A 22,118-nucleotide genomic window follows, 5' to 3' on the forward strand; every position below is an offset into this window, starting at 1 on the left:
CCTGTACATAGGAGGCAGTATTATAGTAGTTATATTCCTGTACATAGGAGGCAGTATTATAGTAGTTATATTCTTGCACATAGGGGGCAGTATTATAGTAGTTATATTCTTGTACATAGGGGGCAGTATTATAGTAGTTATATTCCTGTACATAGGGGGCAGTATTATAGTAGTTATATTCCTGTACATAGGGGCAGTATTATAGTAGTTATATTCCTGTACATAGGGGCAGTATTATAGTAGTTATATTCTTGTACATAGAGGACAGTATTATGGTAGTTATATTCTTGCACATAGGGGGCAGTATTACACTTGTTATATTCCTGTACGTAGGGGGCAGTATTACACTTGTTATATTCCTGTACATAGGGGGCAGTATTATAGTAGTTATATTCCTGTGCATAGAGGACAGTATTATAGTAGTTATATTCTTGTACATAGGGGCAGTATTATAGTAGTTATATTCCTGTACATAGGGGCAGTATTATAGTAGTTATATTCCTGTACATAAGGGGCGGTATTATAGTAGTTATATTCTTGTACATAGGGGGCAGTATTATAGTAGTTATATTCTTGCACATAGGGGGCAGTATTACACTTGTTATATTCCTGTACATAGGGGGCAGTATTACACTTGTTATATTCCTGTACATAGGGGGCAGTATTATAGTAGTTATATTCCTGTACATAGGGGGCAGTATTATAGTAGTTATATTCCTGTACATAGGGGGCAGTATTATAGTAGTTATATTCCTGTACATAGGGGCAGTATTATAGTAGTTATATTCCTGTACATAGGGGCAGTATTATAGTAGTTATATTCTTGTACATAGAGGACAGTATTATGGTAGTTATATTCTTGCACATAGGGGGCAGTATTACACTTGTTATATTCCTGTACGTAGGGGGCAGTATTACACTTGTTATATTCCTGTACATAGGGGGCAGTATTATAGTAGTTATATTCCTGTGCATAGAGGACAGTATTATAGTAGTTATATTCTTGTACATAGGGGCAGTATTATAGTAGTTATATTCCTGTACATAGGGGCAGTATTATAGTAGTTATATTCCTGTACATAAGGGGCGGTATTATAGTAGTTATATTCTTGTACATAGGGGGCAGTATTATAGTAGTTATATTCTTGCACATAGGGGGCAGTATTACACTTGTTATATTCCTGTACATAGGGGGCAGTATTACACTTGTTATATTCCTGTACATAGGGGGCAGTATTATAGTAGTTATATTCCTGTACATAGGGGGCAGTATTATAGTAGTTATATTCCTGTGCATAGAGGACAGTATTATAGTAGTTATATTCTTGTACATAGGGGCAGTATTATAGTAGTTATATTCCTGTACATAAGGGCAGTATTATAGTAGTTATATTCCTGTACATAGGGGCAGTATTATAGTAGTTATATTCCTGTACATAAGGGGCGGTATTATAGTAGTTATATTCTTGTACATAGGGGGCAGTATTATAGTAGTTATATTCTTGTACATAGGGGGCAGTATTATAGTAGTTATATTGTTATACATAGGGGGCAGTATTATAGTAGTTATATTCCTGTGCATAGAGGACAGTATTATAGTAGTTATATTCTTGTACATAGGGGCAGTATTATAGTAGTTATATTCCTGTACATAGGGGCAGTATTATAGTAGTTATATTCCTGTACATAAGGGGCGGTATTATAGTAGTTATATTCTTGTACATAGGGGGCAGTATTATAGTAGTTATATTCTTGCACATAGGGGGCAGTATTACACTTGTTATATTCCTGTACATAGGGGGCAGTATTACACTTGTTATATTCCTGTACATAGGGGGCAGTATTATAGTAGTTATATTCCTGTACATAGGGGGCAGTATTATAGTAGTTATATTCCTGTGCATAGAGGACAGTATTATAGTAGTTATATTCTTGTACATAGGGGCAGTATTATAGTAGTTATATTCCTGTACATAAGGGCCGTATTATAGTAGTTATATTCCTGTACATAGGGGCAGTATTATAGTAGTTATATTCCTGTACATAAGGGGCGGTATTATAGTAGTTATATTCTTGTACATAGGGGGCAGTATTATAGTAGTTATATTCTTGTACATAGGGGGCAGTATTATAGTAGTTATATTGTTATACATAGGGGGCAGTATTATATTAGTTATATTCCTGTACATAGGGGGCAGTATTATAGTAGTTACATTCTTGTACATAGGGGGCAGTATTATAGTAGTTATATTCCTGTACATAGGGGGCAGTATTATAGTAGTTATATTCCTATACATAGGGGGCAGTATTATAGTAGTTATATTCTTGTACATAGGGGGCAGTATTATAGTAGTTAAATTCTTGTACATAGGAGGCAGTATTATAGCAGTTATATTCTTGTACATAGGAGGCAGTATTATAGCAGTTATATTCTTGTACATAGGGGGCAGTATTATAGTAGTTAAATTCTTGTACATAGGAGGCAGTATTATAGTAGTTATATTCTTGCACATAGGGGGCAGTATTATAGTAGTTATATTCCTGTACATAGGGGGCAGTATTATAGTAGTTATATTCCTGTACATAGGGGGCAGTATTATAGTAGTTATATTCCTGTACATAGGGGCAGTATTATAGTAGTTATATTCTTGTACATAGAGGACAGTATTATAGTAGTTATATTCTTGCACATAGGGGGCAGTATTACACTTGTTATATTCCTGTACATAGGGGGCAGTATTATAGTAGTTATATTCCTGTACATAGGGGGCAGTATTATAGTAGTTATATTCCTGTGCATAGAGGACAGTATTATAGTAGTTATATTCTTGTACATAGGGGGCAGTATTATAGTAGTTATATTCTTGTACATAGGGGGTAGTATTATAGTAGTTATATTCCTGTACATAGGGGGCAGTATTATAGTAGTTATATTCCTGTACATAGGGGCAGTATTATAGTAGTTATATTCCTGTACATAAGGGGCGGTATTATAGTAGTTATATTCTTGTACATAGGGGACAGTATTATAGTAGTTATATTCCTGTACATAGGGGGCAGTATTATAGTAGTTATATTCCTATACATAGGGGGCAGTATTATAGTAGTTATATTCTTGTACATAGGGGGCAGTATTATAGTAGTTAAATTCTTGTACATAGGAGGCAGTATTATAGCAGTTATATTCTTGTACATAGGAGGCAGTATTATAGCAGTTATATTCTTGTACATAGGGGGCAGTATTATAGTAGTTAAATTCTTGTACATAGGAGGCAGTATTATAGTAGTTATATTCTTGCACATAGGGGGCAGTATTATAGTAGTTATATTCCTGTACATAGGGGGCAGTATTATAGTAGTTATATTCCTGTACATAGGGGGCAGTATTATAGTAGTTATATTCCTGTACATAGGGGCAGTATTATAGTAGTTATATTCTTGTACATAGAGGACAGTATTATAGTAGTTATATTCTTGCACATAGGGGGCAGTATTACACTTGTTATATTCCTGTACATAGGGGGCAGTATTATAGTAGTTATATTCCTGTACATAGGGGGCAGTATTATAGTAGTTATATTCCTGTGCATAGAGGACAGTATTATAGTAGTTATATTCTTGTACATAGGGGGCAGTATTATAGTAGTTATATTCTTGTACATAGGGGGTAGTATTATAGTAGTTATATTCCTGTACATAGGGGGCAGTATTATAGTAGTTATATTCCTGTACATAGGGGCAGTATTATAGTAGTTATATTCCTGTACATAAGGGGCGGTATTATAGTAGTTATATTCTTGTACATAGGGGGCAGTATTATAGTAGTTATAGTCTTGTACATAGGGGGCAGTATTATAGTAGTTATATTGTTATACATAGGGGGCAGTATTATAGTAGTTATATTCCTGTACATAGGGGGCAGTATTATAGTAGTTATATTCCTGTACATAGGGGGCAGTATTATAGTAGTTATATTCCTGTACATAGGGGGCAGTATTATAGTAGTTATATTCTTGTACATAGGGGGCAGTATTATAGTAGTTCTATTCCTATACATAGGGGGCAGTATTATAGTAGTTATATTCTTGTACATAGGGGGGCAGTATTATAGTAATTATATTCTTGTACATAGGGGGCAGTATTATAGTAGTTATATTCTTGTACATAGGGGGCAGTATTATAGTAGTTATATTCCTGTACATAGGGGGCAGTATTATAGTAGTTATATTCTTGTACATAGGGGCAGTATTATAGTAGTTATATACTTGTACATAGGGGGCAGTATTATAGTAGTTATATTCTTGTACATAGGGGGCAGTATTATAGTAGTTATATTCTTGTACATAGGGGGCAGTATTATAGTAGTTATATTCTTGTACATAGGGGGCAGTATTATAGTAGTTATATTCTTGTACATAGGGGGCAGGGTTACAGTCATGTAGCTGTGTGATGCCCTGGTGGCCAGGAGGGTGACAGTCATGTAGATGTGTGATGCCCTGGTGGCCAGGAGGGTGACAGTCATGTAGCTGTGTGATGCCCTCTTGGCCAGGAGGGTGACGGTCATGTAGCTGTGTGATGCCCTAGTGGCCAGGAGGGTGGTAGTCATGTAGCTGTGTGATGCCCTAGTGGCCAGGAGGGTGACGGTCATGTATCTGTGTGATGCCCTGGTGGCCAGGAGGGTGACGGTCATGTAGCTGTGTGATGCCCTGGTGGCCAGGAGGGTGACGGTCATGTAGCTGTGTGATGCCCTGGTGGCCAGGAGGGTGACACTCATGTAGCTGTGTGATGCCCTGGTGGCCAGGAGGGTGACAGTCATGTAGCTGTGTGATGCCCTAGTGGTCGCAGGGTGACAGTCATGTAGCTGTGTGATGTCCTGGTGGCCAGGAGGGTGACACTCATGTAGCTGTGTGATGCCCTGGTGGCCAGGAGGGTGACACTCATGTAGCTGTGTGATGCCCTGGTGGCCAGGAGGGTGACACTTATGTAGCTGTGTGATGCCCTGGTGGCCAGGAGGGTGACGGTCATGTAGCTGTGTGATGCCCTGGTGGCCAGGAGGGTGACAGTCATGTAGCTGTGTGATGCCCTCTTGGCCAGGAGGGTGACGGTCATGTAGCTGTGTGATGCCCTAGTGGCCAGGAGGGTGGTAGTCATGTAGCTGTGTGATGCCCTAGTGGCCAGGAGGGTGACCGTCATGTAGCTGTGTGATGCCCTGGTGGCCAGGAGGGTGACGGTCATGTAGCTGTGTGATGCCCTGGTGGCCAGGAGGGTGACGGTCATGTAGCTGTGTGATGCCCTGGTGGCCAGGAGGGTGACACTCATGTAGCTGTGTGATGCCCTGGTGGCCAGGAGGGTGACAGTCATGTAGCTGTGTGATGCCCTAGTGGTCGCAGGGTGACAGTCATGTAGCTGTGTGATGTCCTGGTGGCCAGGAGGGTGACACTCATGTAGCTGTGTGATGCCCTGGTGGCCAGGAGGGTGACACTCATGTAGCTGTGTGATGCCCTGGTGGCCAGGAGGGTGACACTTATGTAGCTGTGTGATGCCCTGGTGGCCAGGAGGGTGATAGTCATGTAGCTGTGTGATGCCCTGGTGGCCAGGAGGGTGATAGTCATGTAGCTGTGTGATGCCCTAGTGGCCAGGAGGGTGACCGTCATGTAGCTGTGTGATGCCCTGGTGGCCAGGAGGGTGACCGTCATGTAGCTGTGTGATGCCCTGGTGGCCAGGAGGGTGACCGTCATGTAGCTGTGTGATGCCCTGGTGGCCAGGAGGGTGACAGTCATGTAGCTGTGTGATGCCCTGGTGGCCAGGAGGGTGACCGTCATGTAGCTGTGTGATGCCCTGGTGTCCAGGACGGTGACAGTCATGTAGCTGTGTGATGCCCTGGTGGCCGGCAGGGTGACAGTCATGTAGCTGTGTGATGCCCTGGTGGCCAGGAGGGTGACGGTCATGTATCTGTGTGATGCCCTGGTGGCCAGGAGGGTGACGGTCATGTAGCTGTGTGATGCCCTGGTGGCCAGGAGGGTGACGGTCATGTAGCTGTGTGATGCCCTGGTGGCCTGGAGGGGTGACAGTCATGTAGCTGTGTGATGCCCTGGTGGCCTGGAGGGGTGACAGTCATGTAGCTGTGTGATGCCCTGGTGGCCGGTGAAATAACTTTCCTATGAGAAGCGCCGCTCCTGCAGCCGGTGACTCCATAGATTTGCTGCTCTATTTATAGCATCAAGTGGAAACCATTTGGCACAAGTTTCACAATGATTCATGCAGGAAGTCATAAAAAAAAGCGAACATGCTTAATTTTCAAGTCATTTCCCCTGGAAGACAATGGGAGTTTAGAGATTGATGCACAATAATAGCAGTTAACGCTAAACAAAATGGGGAGGGGCGGCAGGAACAACTTCCATGTTTTCTCCGCGGGCGCAGATCCCACTCCGGACAGCTGCTTTTATGTATACAGGACGGTACAAGAGCCCTTTAACTATGTGTGTGCGGGGGAGTCTCATAGACACAGTGTAGTTACTACAGTAGTAGGTGGGGGGCGCACATCCTAAACTAGAGGGGGGCAAACGAAATAACAAGACCTTCTGTGCTTGTGGGACCACTTTGGATGGGAAATGATGGCTTTGTTAGGGTTAAAATTTAAAGGGGCGCTTCAGTAATTAACATTGATTGCCTAGCCTCAGCATCTGTTCAGTGGTGGGACAACACCCGGCCCCCCAAATTATACCAGCCGGAGTCGGAAGCCGTAACTGTAGCAGTGGCCCCTATTGAAGTATATAGGAAGTATGGGTGTAATTACAGCTTCCGGCCACTACGCAGGACAAAGTGATAATGGCCTCCAGCCCCGTGTCCTGTGTTTACACCAGGTGGAAGAGGATCATTTATGGGTTACCCTTCACCGACATTCCTGGACAATCCTTTTAAAGGACATCTACCACCAGGATGAAGGATTGTAAACCAAACACACTGACCTACTGGTATGTGTCCCCTCTGACAGGATCTGCTCTTTATTAAGCTTCTTATTCCTTGGTTATTCCAATAAAAGAATGTTTACATTATGCAAATGAGCCTGAGGGGCTCCATAGGTTTCAAAATTTGCATACATTTTACATTTTAAAGCCTTTTATTCCTAACAAAAAGGGCATTAGAAACTTAAACCAAAGTGGATCCTGCCAGTATATCAGTGTGCTTGGTTTACAATCCTTCATCCTGGTATTATATGTCCTATAAGTGAATCTATTACATACATACATATACAGCTCAAAAGGTTGACTACTTATCTGTATACATTCATCAATGGTTCAGCAGATCCCCAACCTCATAGGCTAGTATCCGGTTCTTAATGAGGTATAAACTACTGCCAGACATACTTAGTCTAGTATCAGTGGATACTTATCTCTCCTAAATACAAAGGATCGGTCATATTAAAGTTCAACATGCCCAATCGATTGTCTTCAGGAGATGTCAGGCCCAAAGAATTTAAATATCTTTTAAAACCTTTTTAATATTTATTAAGGTTTTAATATTTAAAACCTTAATAACAATTATTGATTCATTCAAAGGGGTTGGCAACTTTTTCATAAATCTGCCTCATTAGACATGTCTCTGCATGTATGTGCAACATTGCCTCCTTTGATACCTTCTGTTCTCACCATGCTGCCCTCTGCCTACATCCTCTCACTGCTCCACCCAGTCCCATTGGCGTCTTCCACTGTGTCTCTGTCACCAACAAACATAGGAACGGGGAGGGAGCAGAACGAGTCATAACTCTCCTACTACATCTCATCCTATTCATCAGTGCTCAGACATATAAACAAAGAATCACAGAGAGTCTGCACATAGTTCAAAAGTAAGTATCAGGACTCCTGAATCACTTGATGAACATTCAGGGATAATCCACAAGGCACGTGGGAAACTGTAAAAGAGTGGCCAACCCCTTTAAGACACTCATTGTAGAGATCAGTGCAAACCCCAAACACATTTTTCAGGAAATTGTGAAGTGATGTTACATGTGGTTGTTTCCAACTGTAGAAAGGTAAAAAATTCCAATTTCTTTTCCATTATTTGTTTGCACACTTTTGAACACAACTCGCTGATTGTACTCATACAGCTTCTAAACCTGCAATGTATAAGGGTAGCTCCACCCCTTCCTCCTGCAGTAGGAAGGGGCGGAGCTCCCCAGATACACCACTGGGAAGGGAAGTATGTTAAGGTCTTGATTTGGGTGATGTTAAGGTTGACAGGTTAAAATATTTAGCCACTTTTTTTGTGACAATAAGGTTTTTTTTTTACCATGGTTAAAAAAAAATCCTGCCTAAAAGATTATAAAAAATAACAAAATCTTAATAATAGAAATACTATAGTAACACACCATCAATAGGAGATGATACAGGTGAATCTCTGGACATCCTTCGAAGCTTCATTTTATGCCATCTAGAATATATAAAATTTCAGGAAGTACATCACATAAAAGAATAAAGAGAAGAAAAAAAATCGAATATGCACTTAAAAAAAAAAAAAACAACGAAAAATCAAAAGTAGCAATTTCACAAAACATTCTTGATCACACCAAACCTAGGGCATCTATGATACAGTAAAAGATCTCTACCTGCAATCCAGTGATGGATCGCTTTTAAAAAATAACGCCACCCAAAGCAATAGTTAAAAGGGAGTCTTCCAGCTCCCAAACTACCTTACAAGTTTAATCAGCAATGTGTAAACTCATTAGTGAGGGGAGACTACTGGGCATTTCTTAAATGAGGGGAGGCTGCAGGGCATGTCATTAGTGAGGAAATGCTGCCTGGCATGTCATTAGTGAGAGGAGGCTGCTGGGCAAGTCATTAGTGAGGGGAGGCTGCTGCTGGACATTTCATTAGTGAGGGGAGGCTGCTGGGCATGTCATTAAAGAGGGGAGGCTGCTGCTGGACATTTCATTAGTGAAGGGAGGCTGCTGGGCATTTCATTAGTTAGGGGAGGCTGCTGGACATTTCACCAGTGAGGAGAGGTTGCTGGACATTTCATTAGTGAAGGGAGACTGCGGGGCATTTCATTAGTGAGGGGAGGCTGCTGGGCATTTCATTAGTGAGGGGAGGCTGCTGGGCATTTCATTAGTGAGGGGAGGCTGCTGGGCATTTCATTAGTGAGGGGAGGCTGCTGGGCATTTCATTAGTGAGGGGAGGCTGCTGGGCATTTCATTAGTGAGGGGAGGCTGCTGGGCATTTCATTAGTGAGGGGAGGCTGACTGACATTTCACTAGTGAGGGGAGGCTCCGACCAATGCATTTCTGACTCCATGGCTCTTACTCGAGTCCATAAGTTTTCCTAGTTGTTCATGGTAACATTAGGTGCCTCGGCTTATATTCAGGTCAGCTTATACTCGAGTATATATGGTATTTTATGTAACAGTGTTGCATACAGCACAGCATGCCACATTGTGGGATAGATTTGCAAAGAGACTTTAAAGTTTTGGTCCCAAAAATATGTGAATTCCTTATAACTAAAAGCCAATAGAATTAAAAAATACTTTGTCTCTGTAAACAGGTTGATCTGTGTTACTACAACTAACCACCCACAGAATCCAATGAGAACAGAGGTGCAGTTGCACAGCCCAGCCACAATACAGAGGAGGGAGCTATTCCTCCATCTCCATTCTCTTTGTTGTCTCTGGCACAGGACAGGTCCCAGGTCATCAATATAATCGAGGTGGAAAAAAACTCAAACCTTCCTACAAACGAACCAGATGAGCGGATTATCAGCTACAATATCTTAGATTCCCCTCGTTACCCCATTTCCTATTCGAGGACTTTCATTAAAAAATAAATCTAATCCGTTAAATCGATTATTAATCAGAGAGCAGCTACATAGAGGGTCTCTCACACTGGAGGACCGATATATCCATGTATTTCAATTAAGAATGGCGTAATACCTCATTTCTCCTGAAGGGGCACTGCAGAGAATTTGAACACTTAATGCCAAGCTCCCACACAGCTTATTTGTAATAATTTGCTGCTGCAAGACATTAGCCGACTAGTTTGTCATCAGAACAGCTACCTTAAATTTTTTTTTTTTGGATCATATGATTGAGTTAGTGACTTCAAAGCCCGTCCTGCCACCACAAGCTGGGAGTAAGATTGAGTTTCATTGTGAGATAATACAGTGGATTTTCTGCTGGTTGTTGGGCATGTTGTAACTTCACATTTCACATATTAGTATCCACATGTAATGACTACACCCAGCTTTTATTTCCCAATATATCCAGGATAATATGCTACATATCCCATGCCAACTGCGTACACAAACAGAGGAATGGGCATAGCCAAAGTGGCACTGCAGCCGAGCGGCGCCTCACACTGGCCAAATCTATTTCCATGTTGTATGTGTTCTCTATTAGGGCTCAAGAGCTTTCCTTCTGCTCTCCCCATACACATGCACGCTCTGCTGGAGAGAGAAAGGTACCACTGTGACAACAAAGGATAGGGCATGTTGAACTTCATCATGCCTGATCTCTCTATATGGGGCAATGCCCTTTATGTGCACAAAGGTTGGTTGGCTGATCGGGAGCTCCGCTTCTACCAGCGCCTGTCTATATAGACACAACCTATAACTGTATTGGATTGCAATTTCCTTAAAGGTGCTGACCACTCTTTTACATGGGGTAGCACAGTGACTCAGTGGTTAGCACTACAGCCTTGCAGCGCTGAGGTCCTGGGTTCAAGTCCCATCCAGGTCAACATCTCTCCGTGTTTGCGTGGGTTTCCTCCGGGTCATTTGGTTTCCACCCACACTGGTAGGATGATTAGATTGTGAGCCCCATGGGGAAAGGGATCTGGCAAGCTCTGTGCAGCACTGCAGACTCCTATAAAAAGGAATTATTATTATTATAACTGCCTATGTGCCTTGTAAATAATCTCAAAGTTTATCACGTGATTCAGCATTCCAGCTACTAACTTATGTGGTGTGTGCAGAACCTCCATGCTTCTTTGTTTACATGTTTGAGCTCAGCTGAATAGGAGAAGCTGCAGCAGGAGAGTTATGACTCATCCTGCTCCCTCCCCTCATCCTCCCTGTGTCTGTCAGTGAGGATGGACTGTGAGAAGAGAGTGGGAGAGGCCAGAGCAGTGAGAGAGAGGAAGGCTGAAACTATCAAAGGAGGCAAAGAGACACTGGTACAAGTACATAATGAAAGAGATTTATTGAAAACTGGCCAACCCCTTTAAAATTGAATAAAATGTATTAACAGCATCCACCGGTGCCAAGTGCGTCTTTCCATTGAAGTTAAGGAATGGTTCCACAAGGTAGGTTCACCCTATGGAAGGAGTGATGTGTACATTTTGTGTACAACTGGATTAAGGAACTTACTACAATTCTCTCCTGTGGTATTTTTGAGTCCTGCCTCTTTTCACCTGTTAATTTTGAGTCGTAAAAGGTGGAAATCCTACAGACCCATTCCCAGAGCAGATTCTGAGACTGATTTTTCAGCAACGATAAATGATGCTTCTTTCCATGAACCAAAAAAAGTCTAAATGACCTAGTGTTCCGAGTAACCATGGGTGCAAAACAATATCCACATGTGGAACCCATGGAGAAGAGGGGAATATTATAGATCAGATAGTGAGGCCAAGTTTAGAGGGGTTTAATACGTATCTGGAAAATGCTTAGTGGGCCGAGGCTAGTGGTGGATTAAAAATATATGGGAAGACCCCTAGGGTATTCGGTTTTATGTGTCTTGCCGGAAGCTCCCACGGATTACAGGACCTGCTTATGCCAACAAGTGGCCGCCTTGGACCAGGGGACAACAAAGGAAGTTACCTCCCATGATGAAAGGAAATGATATCCCCTGATCCCAGTAGGGCACTCATTAGCCAAAACATTTATGGTGACCCTATAGAACTTACCAAAAAATGGAAGTATCGGAGCGATACAGGATCGGGAGCTTCCAATATTTCCCAACCATGCCCCAGAACCCCAGGGATCTCTTAGACTCCTGGAAAACCCTATAGGGAATCCTATCTAAAACGCGTTGTGTGAACATGCCCCAGCTGGTACGGTAAGTTTTGGAAGAAGAGTATTCAGGAATCGGCAAATATCATTTTTATCGGTCAAAGTTTTTGACCACCCATTGTCTTATCGTTTATGCTCATCCTTTATGAACCCTCTACAGTCCATATTGTCGGAGGTTGTAGAGGTCTAAAATATAAGGCCAGGCTAAGTGTCTGTGAGAAGTGAGCTCACCACATGTCTATAACACCCGACTCAGGCCTCGACTTCCTGTTCCAAGATAAGGACAGATAAGGGATTTGTTTGACAGAGCGGAATGCAAGAAGGATGCGACTTTGCTGTGAAACATTTCAGAGCCCTTGTCAGAGTCCTATTATGAACTCTCCTGCCGACAAAGACATGGAGATTTGATGGAGATTATGTTTTCAGATGACTTCAAACATTTCCCATCTGGATCAGCTGTCTACAGCTGCTCTACTGGCTGAGAGGGTGCAGGGAAAGTGGATGATGGGGGATCTTCGAAATGTCACTTCCTTGTGTCCTTGTCTGACCTTGCCGGGATTTCAAGAATGTTGGATATACAGTTATTTGAAGAGGTTCTCCATCTAAGATGATAGCCTGTCCCTTCTGTTTGTAAAATCTTCTGACTAAATTTGAGATGAACACAACTCTCTATCCAGCTGGACCTCCAGAAGAGGATTAGCAGACCTCCGTTCTCGATGTAGATGTGGGTCACATCTATCATGATTTTATGATATCCTGTAAATATAAGGGTGAAACTGATCTTAAGAAATGGGAAGAGAAGGCACCAAGGTGCCAAGAGCAGAGGCGGATAAGACTTCCATGGTCCATTGGATGTATAAATATTATAGACCCTACTAGTTTGGAATCACTTCCTACATATGGTGCTAGAACCAAGCTTCTTGGGGAATGGAGGATATGTTCCTTCTGTCTGCTTTCAATCTGTGGTTTCAGGACATTTGGAGGACCTTCAAGAGGTTCTTGTGTGGATTTAGAGCATGAACAGATGTATGAGGATTTCATGGGTGAAAGACCTTCTCAGTATAAAATTTCATGGATGGTTTAGGAAGCCATGGGCCAACTAGAAGGCTTGAACCCTGGGCTACCGCCCAAACCACCTATGTTATAATCCACTACTGGCCAAAAGTCTTGGTGGTAGAAGGGCATTATACTGATGTGAAACAATGCGGAATAAAAGGGATTTTCACTTAGACAGAAGAAGACAATATCCTTGTGGTCAATGGACAGCCAATTCTAAAATGGAATGGGCAGAAATCTCCAAGTTTTCAAGGTCAAAGTTTACTCCTTCCAAAAACAGTGTCGCTCCCATCTACGGGCTGTCTCTGGTACTACAGCTTGGCTCTATTGATGTGAAAAGAGTTTTTGGACATCATTTGTAGCTGGTTTGGTAATTGTGTAATCAAAAAAAAAAAAATCACAAAAAAAAACCTTTGGACAATTTACGATAAACAAAGAGGGGCGTTCCCTCCACAATAAACCAAGATAATCTACTCAAATGATTTATGATCAAACACTTCTTAGAAAAAGAATTAAAGATTCCTTGAACAGGATGGAAACAATGTTTTACAACGAGAGAACTTTACTTTGTTGATAATTTCAAGAAAACACCACCCAAATGTCCAACTGTCCTGGACATCGAGTCTGCACTTTACTGTAAACCAAAAAATATCTAAAAAAAAAAAGGGAAAACCTAGATAAATCCCATTAGACCCATGTGTCCTTCTCTACCTTTCTCCCTGGAGTAAGATATACATGACCAGAATCCACCATCAGAGGTAGAAGGATAAAATTGGTTGACATGGGCAATAAGAACTGAGGAAGGTGGTTGACTGGTCCAAATTTTCGTGGACCTGGACACTGTAGGGTTTGAAAGGACACCTCAAGGTCTCAAGATGTTACAAGCTTTATTCTACTTTTGGTCAAAGGTCAACACAAATTTCCAGGTAATGTTCTTCAGAATCATCTCCCATACGATGAAGTAACCCAAAACCAAAGTCCTATTCAGGAAGGTAGTAGAAGTCATTACCATAGTGGAAGACATGGAAGATAATGGGGATCATTTACTAAGGGCCCCGATTCGCGTTTTCCCAACGCGTTACCCGAATATTTCCGATTTGCGCCGATTTTCCCTGTATTGCCCCGGGATTTTGGCGCACGCGATCGGATTGTGGCGCATTGGCGCTGGCATGCACGCAACAGAAATCGGGGGGCGTGGCCGAACAATAACCCGACGGATTCGGAAAAAACGCCGCATTTAAAAAAAAAAACGTGTTGCGGAGGTTGCACTTACCTTCACTAGGAATAGGCCGGTGAACTTGAGTGCGTTCCGATGCTCTTCAGCGCAGCAGTGCCACCTTGTGGACCGTCAGAGGAACTACCTTAATGAATCCCGGCCGGACCCGAATCCACCGTAGAGAACGCACCACTGGATCGCAAAATGGACCGGGTAAGTAAATCTGCCCCATTGTTTTATATGACCTTAAAGAGAGTGGACTCTTGGACTGATCATTGACTTAACTGTCTCAGCATCCCTTATACACAACACATTCAGTCCTTGTCCAATGTAGGGTAAGGGGGTGTAGGCCACATCTAGATACCTCAGCTTATTTCTCTGGTGACACAAGGCTAATACCCTCCAAAATCTTCTGTCGAGAATATTGAGAAGGCCTGATATACATAGATGATGGAATTGTCCCTCGGAAATTGGCAACTTCTTCCAGTGTTTGGTGGGAGGGGGAGCTCTAGTACATATATATACATAAATATTTGAGAACACAAACAATGATTGAAACTTAATTTGGGAGTTTGAAGAACAATAGAGACCGTTTTTTTTTTTTCCTTTTAAAGGGTGACCTCTGGGCATTTTGTTTAGCTCATCATCCGGTTTACCTTGACGGAGAACAGGATATTTATTTAGTAGATATATACATATCCTCCTATAGAGTCACCTTTACCTGGATCACTAGTGGTGATACTATGGTCACCACCGATGTGCTATGGTTTATGGTGGAGATCACCTTAGAAGATCAGCCTGGAAATATAGTGGTCATATTTCCTCACAAAGTTACTTCATGAAGGTCAAGCTTATTATTGAGAAGAAGCTACAAAAAAGTGGGACTTCACCATCGCTAAGCATAGCCCTAATCTTTAGGCAATAAGAGAGTAGACAAAACCATGGTGGAGAAAGTATGGTGGCTCAAGTCATACCAAAACCATAACCAGTCCTGATTGTTTCCTTCTGGTCCACGTTATATAAATGAGCACACTCCAGGTCAAAACCGATTTGCTTTGTGGTAATGGGGGCTTCATTCCCACTGGTGGTCACATCCAGATTTCGAACAACTCTTGTGATTCTTGTTCCTGTCACTTCACATCCTTCCTATTATCTGTGTTAGGTTGTAGGCAGACACCCACTTGCTGGTAGCTGCCCAACAGACCCCTTTGAGGCATAATTTTAGGCGGAAAACACCTCCCATTTCGGCAACATCCTTCAGGGAATCCTACAGTTCGGCAAAACTGATACACTAGGCAGGACGCTTAGGAACCGGGGGTAGCCTACAGATAAAACCATTGTTGAGCGGAGAGACCTTCTGTAATGATTCCTGTATTATTAGGAGACATAAAGGAAGTAGGCAACACCAGGAAATGGGTATAGGGCTACCAAAGCGGTTGATAAATTTTAGACTAGCCATTTTGGCTCACCATTAATCCAGCCGGGAAGGCCACTTAGACACCAGGGGCGGCCCACCGGTAAAACCACGGCGAGACCTTCATTGATTCATCCGGTATTGGGAGACATAAAGGAAGTAGACAACACGAGGGGATGGGTATAGTGCTACCAAAGTGGTGTGGGATTGTAGCCGCTTACAAATTTTACACTACCCCAAGGTACAAGAGTGTTGGCTCACCATGAATACACCGCGAAGGCCGTTTAGACACCAGAGGAGGTCCACCGGTAAAACCACGGCGAGACCTTCATTGATTCCTGTGGTATTGGGAGATATAAAGGAAGTAGACAACACGAGGGGATGGGTATAGTGCTACCAAAGTGGTGTGGGATTGTAGCCACTTACAAATTTTACACTACCCCAAGGTACAAGAGTGTTGGCTCACCATGAATACACCGCGAAAGCCGTTTAGACACCAGAGGAGGTCCACCGGTAAAACCACTGAAGAGCTGTGAGACCTGCATTGATTCCTGTGGTATTGGAAGACATAAAGGAAGTAGACAACACCACGGAATGGGTTTAGTGCTACCCAATCGGAGCAGAATTGGTGCAGCTTTAACCCCCAAAGGACAATAGTGTTGGCCTACCAGGAATCCGCCGGTTTGACATATGTGGATGCTTGTTGCTAGTGTCAAATCTGACATTAGGAAAATAAGTGCCCCCCCCTTATATTTTTGGAGACCTTTTGGACGCTTTTGTATACTGCACCCCGGCTCTCCATGCAAAGCCACCCGAAAAAGTGAATCTAGAAAGAGTGGATTCTCCACAATGGGGCTTTGATAGGAGCGGTATTTTGTGCGCCTCTAATCTCCCGTGGATGTGTTTGCCTGCAGTGTACTGCGGAGGGCCGCCTCTCCATACATGCCGAGCAGCTCCAGGAAGATGACATAATCTGATCTGTCTCCGAACAAAAATGAAAGGAAAATTAATTCCTTTCACATTTTTTGAGCTCTAATATGGGAAGAGACGTCGCTTTGTGCAGCGTTTCCTTATGCAGCGATGTCGTCATCTCCCTCTAGTGGCCGAGAGCGGAAAAGACAGAGACTCGCACTGTACGTAGTAGGTCTCCAAAAATGTATAGCAAAATCCGCATCAAACCTCCGAGAAGAGTAAATTAATCAAATAAGTCATTTTATATGTATTGTGGTCACGTTATTACATTCCCATCTCAAAAAGGGACGTGTCCATATCATAAGAGGGGTGTGGCATTTACAAAAGGGGGTGTGGTTCAGATAAAAGGTCATGGACACCCCCTTACATTTTTCCGTGCAACTAAACTTATTGACTGCACCTCCAATTTTCACCTAATATAAATATTAAGTAAACGTTCTCTCTAGCGCCCCCTATAGATGGCCGCTATATAACAGAGCCCTGCTCTGATGTGATATGGGGCAGCAACTACAAAAAGTCCTCAAATGGAATAACTTGTTTCGAGTCTCTTAAATGGGAATTTTTAAGGATGGTGCATATCCTCGCACCGCTGAGCTCTTTATATTCCAAGATTGTGTGTCCTCACACTGCTGTACTATTTATATTCCAGGAATATGTATCCCTACACTGCTGTGCTATTTATATTCCAGGACTGTGTGTCCTCACACTGCTTTGCTTTTTATATTCCAGGATTGTGTCTCCTAACACTGCTGTGCCCTTTACAGTCCATGTTCTGTGTCCTCACACTGCTTTGCCATTTATATTCCATGGATTTTGTGTTCTCACACTGCTTTGCCCTTTACATTCCAGGAATATGTATCCTTACACTGCTGTGCTCCTTATATTCCAGGACTGTGTGTCCTCACACTGCTGTGCTCCTTATATTCCAGGACTGTGTGTCCTCACACTGCTGTGCTCCTTATATTCCAGGACTGTGTGTCCTCACACTGCTGTGCTCCTTATATTCCAGGACTGTGTGTCCTCACACTGCTGTGCTCTTGATTTCCCCAGGTATGTGTGTCCTCAAACGTTGTGCCCTTTATATTCCAAAAATGTGTGTCCTCACACTGCTGCGCTCTTGTTTTTCCCAGGTATGCGTGTCCCCACACTTTGTGCCCTTTATATTAAGTGATGGCTCATTCTCACACTGCTGTGCCCTTTATATTCCACAAATGTGTATCCTCACACTGCTGTGCTCTTGATGTGCCAGGATTGTGTGTCCACACATTGCTGTGGTCACTGCTCTACTCCAAAACCCTCTCTGCTCTGAGTAAGTGGTGTAGTATTCAACCAGAAACCTACTAATACTTTTATGGAGAGACTATGAGGCAGCTCTGTGCAGAGAGCTAAGAGCACAGCAGTGTGAGGACATGCTTACAACCTACTATTCTGGAACTTAAATTAAATCTTTCACAGTTGTATACTTCGCCACTCAATAGCCACCTATAGAGGGCACTGGAGAGAGCAAATTATCTACATCAGAGCTATTTTGCATATGTTTCCCAGGGAGCATTGCTCCGCCAGCTGGATCTCCCTAAGTATAAGTGTGATCATGAGATAATACTATATTATTCAGCTGTAGGTAGGTCTGACAATGTCTATACTTCTATCTGCCTGGAAAAATTACGACTTTTTTTCCAGCTGTTAATCTTCGAAAGCAAATTTGTGGATCAGGGGAATTCTGCGACTTTCTAATCCAAATATATCAGCGGATCTGGGAGAAAATAGCTGGAAGAGACAAAACAGGAGGACAAAGAGGGGAAGTGGCGCTGATGTAGGAGGAAGTCGAGCGAGGCCAAAGCCGAGAATCTGACTTTCCATTTGCAGCTCATTACATTTATGCACGTTCTGCCGTCTCCGTCATATAACACAGAGGAACTACTACCCCCACCGTGCCCCGGCATCAGTATATGCACAGGAGATAACCGCGTCACGTACAGACGTCGTGCACTGATCTATACATATAAAGTACATGCAATATATATATACTATGTGTGCCGCCATATGGTGCTCATATATAGCTCTCTCCCAGGTTCCATATGAATGGAAGAGCATAAACCTATGTATGTCTCAGGGTAGGTTTTGTGATAGATAGATAGATAGATAGATAGATAGATAGATAGGAGATAGATAGATAGGAGATAGATAGATAGATAGATAGATAGATAGATAGATAGGAGATAGATAGATAGATAGATAGGAGATAGATAGATAGATAGGAGAGAGATAGATAGGAGAGAGATAGATAGGAGAGAGATAGATAGGAGAGAGATAGATAGGAGAGAGATAGATAGATATGAGAGAGATAGATCGATATGAGAGAGATAGATAGATAGATATGAGATAGATATGAGAGAGATAGATAGATAGATAGATAGATAGGAGATAGATAGATATGAGATAGATAGATATGAGATAGATAGATAGATATGAGATAGATATGAGATAGATAGATAGATCGATATGAGATGATAGATATGAGATAGATAGATATGACATAGATTGATAGATAGGAGATAGATATGAGATAGATAGGAAATAGATAGATAGATAGATAGATAGATATGAGATAGATATGAGATAGATAGATAGATAGATATGAGATAGATAGATAGATAGATAGATATTAGATAGATAGATAGATATTAGATAGATAGATAGATATGAGATAGATAGATAGATAGATAGATATGAGATAGATGATAGATAGATATGAGATAGATAGATAGATAGATAGATAGGAGATAGATAGATATGAGATAGATAGATATGAGATAGATAGATAGATAGATAGATAGATAGATAGATAGATAGATAGATAGATAGATATGAGATAGATAGATAGATAGATATGAGATAGATGATAGATAGATATGAGATAGATAGATAGATAGATAGATAGGAGATATATAGATAGATAGATATTACATACATATGAGATAAGCAGAAGAAAGAAAGAAAAGAATGAAAAGAAAGAACCTCATAGACTTGTTCTGCAGATCTATAGAAGTTCTCTGGGACCTCCGGCTATAGATACATTGTTCTCACACGGTGTTCTGCAGAATTACTGTACATTGCAGGGAATTCTACTGCCACCTACTGGTGCCTCCTGACACAGCAGGATAATATGTAATATGACGGCGAGGTAACTCGTTCTTTGCTGGGGAAGGGGGGGGGGGGGGGAGGTGTTAGATGGGAATCTGACCCAAAAGTCACGACTCTCCGCTCTCCTGACATGTTGGTTTTATGAAACACCTGAATTATGGAGAACATTTGGAGAAAATTGTCTACATTTTGTCCCTCTGTTATTCCTCCTGGTAATAAAAAATGTCCATCCGTAAGTGTGCATTACCATTCTATACTGAATTGCTTCGGAGAAGTCTATGGAGAGGGAGGTGGAGGGGTCTAATCCCCCTGTGCAGGGGAAAACTGCTAGAGAATGAAGAGGAAGTGCTAGGAATTCGTGTTACTCCTCATGTACACACAAAAGTTGTTAATAGGTGGGGTCCACTTTTTGTGTTTTATGATGACACTTTGTACCAGGGGTGGATTAGACTTTTGGGGTCCCCCATGTCTCATACATGACCTTTAAGAGGGAAAGTTTTATGGTTTCTCGTCCGTCAGATGCCGTAATTACGGAGCGAGGACGATGCGTGCGATTTATTCCTCTTCCACTGACCTTTAATTTGATTACAACACAAATCTTGGCAATCTCCCTCTAGAATTTTCAGATATCTCCTCCGAGATGATTGTTTTGCATCTTGAAATATTTAAGAAGTTGTTACAACAGGTTTAGAGACTTGGCAGCTTTTCATTGGGTGGATGCCGCGCGGCGCAAATAATAGGTTTTAGGTAAAATAGACGAAGATTTATTGTACGGTTGTCACTCGGCGTCACCCAATTTAAGGCTGTTTTTCTGAAACCCCCCCAAAAACTAAATTTCAGATTTTTCATTAGTTTTATGACAACCCCCCCCCCCCCCCCCCCCCATGTTCACGTAGTAGCAGGACTGTGCATGATAGACTTATATTCCAGGAATGTAGTATCCTCACACTGCTGTGCTCTTTTGTCACTGCATAGATAAGCTTTACCACCTCTTTGCTCTGAGTAATTGCTGTAGTATTCAAATGGAAGCCTACAGGGCTGTGGAGAAGTTAAATGCAGAGAGCTAAGAGCACAGCAGTGTAAGAACGCTGTAAGCAGTGCACTTGGAGAATCTACACTAACCTGCTTTATGGCTACTTCCCTCTGCTATGGATTCATACATTAGTATCCAACCAGAAGCCTGCTACAGCTTTTACTCAGAGCAAAGGAACAGCAGAGAGCTAAGAGTACAGCAGTGTGAGAAGGTTCCCCAGTGCACGCAGTGAATCTATACTCAACTGCTATGTCATATATAAATTGTAGCCCCTTCCCAATGTTTTGAATTCACACATTCATATCCAACCAGAAGCCTGCTACAGCTTTTACTCAGAGAAGAACAGTGCTGAGAGCTAAGACTACAGCACTGTGAAAACACTCCCCAGTGCATTGAGAGAATGTACACTAAATTGCTATGTGTAACATATACACATATATTATAGCCCCTTCCCGCCGCTTTAGTATCCAACCAGAAGCCTTCAACAGCTTTTACTCAGAGCAGAGGTGCTGTATAGCAGTTCAACGCGGAGTGCTAAGAGTACAGCAGTGTGAGGACAATCCTGGAATATATATCCATCCTTCAGAGTCCTGCTGCAACTAACTAGACAAAGATATGATCAAACAGGAACAATACCTAACATTGTCTTCACTCTTTTAGTCCAAATTGAAATCTGGAACACCCCTTTAAGGCCAAATAATGAATGTCCAATGAGAGTGGACTGGAAATACCCAGATGGGAACAAATCAATGCTAATTAAGACATAGGCGCCCTCCATGTGGCTCCTTTTAAAGGGGCGGTTTGACCCCACAACCCCTTCTCCATTGCCACTCCTTTAAGAAACAAGACTAGAGCCTTTAAGACAGAGCTAAAAATACAGGTTCTTCGTTTTTTTCCACTTTCCTCTAGTGCCGTGTGTTTTATACTGTACATTGTGTTTGCCCTTTATGGCACCCGGGTGTAATTCAATATATGATTTTTTACAAACAATGACCATTCCGGTAAAATCCAGGAAATCTATTTTAGATGGGAATGCTTGGATCGTGTGTCTGATTTCACTTTGATTACAGTGTGCCACCGCTCCGGGATATGCTCCCAGAATGCCCCTGGGTGCATATTACACATCATCATATGCTCCACACAGTAAAAATTGTGAAGAAAAGGGTAAGAATAGAAACAATGACATCACAGGGAATCTAAGAGGACATCCAATTAGCAGGTTGGAAACAAGTGACATCACTAGAAACTGATGACATCACAGAGAAAAAGATTCTATGAGCTCACTAC

At 42.3% G+C, this 22,118-nt stretch overlaps 1 long non-coding RNA gene across 1 annotated transcript in view; it reads right to left on the reverse strand.

Annotated features, from left to right (window-relative positions):
- Positions 1-22,118, reverse strand: part of LOC140126218 (uncharacterized) — a 210,943-nt gene that overhangs the window by 66,715 nt on the left and 122,110 nt on the right. The window contains exon 3 of the long non-coding RNA XR_011854784.1: positions 8,369-8,430. This is a non-coding gene — a long non-coding RNA (uncharacterized lncRNA). The remainder of the gene's footprint in view (positions 1-8,368; positions 8,431-22,118) is intronic.

The sequence above is a fragment of the Engystomops pustulosus genome, chromosome 4, assembly GCF_040894005.1.
Source record: "Engystomops pustulosus chromosome 4, aEngPut4.maternal, whole genome shotgun sequence".
Classification (NCBI taxonomy): Eukaryota; Metazoa; Chordata; class Amphibia; order Anura; family Leptodactylidae; genus Engystomops; species Engystomops pustulosus.